The sequence below is a fragment of the Physeter macrocephalus genome, chromosome 12, assembly GCF_002837175.3.
Source record: "Physeter macrocephalus isolate SW-GA chromosome 12, ASM283717v5, whole genome shotgun sequence".
NCBI lineage: Eukaryota > Metazoa > Chordata > Mammalia > Artiodactyla > Physeteridae > Physeter > Physeter macrocephalus.
Genome location: NC_041225.1, coordinates 90964528 through 90966065, shown reverse-complemented (window position 1 = coordinate 90966065; position 1538 = coordinate 90964528). Strand labels below are relative to the sequence as shown.

Here is a 1538-nt window from a genome sequence, read left to right as displayed (position 1 = left end):
TTTATATTCATAAAATAAATTTTGGTAATAGGGAACACTGACTTTAAATGAAGAAAGTCTTATTACATCCTTGAAAAAATAAAGGACTCAAAGCACCTTTGACACTCTAAAACGAAAATCATTAGTGTCATTTTTCTATTAATAATAACTTCTAAAAGCTCCAAGCAAAAATAACAGCAGTCACTTACAAATTAGTGATTGCTAATAACAGCAATCGATTACAAACTGTTTATACAAATTACTTCATTTAAACCTCATAATGAGGCACAGAGGTTAAGTGATTGGTTCACGGTCACTAGCTATGAAATGGGAGAAAGGGAATTGGAACCTAGGCCATTTGGCTTCGGCACCCACGTTCTTGACTGTTTTCAATCCCAGGGGTCAATGGACTTGCCCTGTATAGGATCAAGGAATTTTTCAATTCTTATAATCTAAATTTTAACATTTCCAGCTTTGTGGGCTATACAGTTTCTGTTGCAACTACTCAACCCCACTGGCATAGGGTGAAAGTAGCCATAGCTTCCATGTAAAAAATGGGTGCAGCTATGTTCCAAAAACCTTTCTAAACAACGGATTCGACTATGTTCCAAAAACACTTTCCTTACCAGGCGACGGGCTGGATCTGGCCCACCAGCCATAGTTTGCCTATCCCTGATCTGCACCATCAAACTCTTAAAAAGGCTTCATGTCAAATTATTCAATAACTTTAGGCCTGAATACAGTCATTATAACCACTGTAAAGTTGTTAAGGCATTATTTTAAAAACTATATTTACAAATTGCTGATGTAGTGATTTTTATTAGCTTATAAACTACAGCAGCTAATAAACACTTGATTCATTTAAGTCTTGAAGACTATAATGGCATAATTTTTTCACACTATCACAATCAACGTTTTCAGTAAATAAAAATACATAAAAATATTACTATGTACTATATATTAAATCTCTTATTTCTAAAATTAAGTGGACTATCTTTACAAAATGGTAGAATCCCAAACTGAAAACTGGTCATATTCTTTCCACAAAATGAAAGCTGCACTCACATGTATCAAAAGACAAAAATTAACTGCCATCTGTATCAATATATTAATGTGCTTCCATCACATATGTTTTCATGAAAGTTCAAACATAAAAAAATCACCTTTAAGATCTTGGCCATGTGATCTGCTCCCTGCCATGTCAGATTACACCCCATGAAGTTTACTGCCTTCAGAGTGAGAGAGTTCTTTACACCTTGCCAAATAACTAAAAGGGAAAAAAAAACACACACACACAATAAGATGAAGAGCCTATACATTTGTCAATCTTGACTTATTTGCTTTTCTTGAGTCAATTCGAGGTTTATAGCCACATTCTTAAAATCATTAACTACAGTCTTCCCAAACAGGTAATTGATGAACAGATGCATTCGAAAACTTGTCAGTAACAAAGTGTTATTCCAGTTAACAGCAGCAGTTTAATTCTATTTAGGCACTAAAACTGAATACACTCAATACTGCAAACTTTATTCCCAACCACTCAGTAAAATACTACATAC

At 34.0% G+C, this 1538-nt stretch overlaps 1 long non-coding RNA gene and 1 pseudogene across 1 annotated transcript in view; both read right to left on the bottom strand.

Moving 5' to 3' along the window:
- LOC129392654 (uncharacterized) overlaps positions 1-1320 on the bottom strand; it is a 7106-nt gene extending 5786 nt beyond the window's left edge. The window contains exon 1 of the long non-coding RNA XR_008618937.1: positions 1143-1320. This is a non-coding gene — a long non-coding RNA (uncharacterized lncRNA). The remainder of the gene's footprint in view (positions 1-1142) is intronic.
- The window catches only part of LOC112062817 (centrosomal protein of 78 kDa-like), a 330155-nt pseudogene that overhangs the window by 32445 nt on the left and 296172 nt on the right, over positions 1-1538 (bottom strand).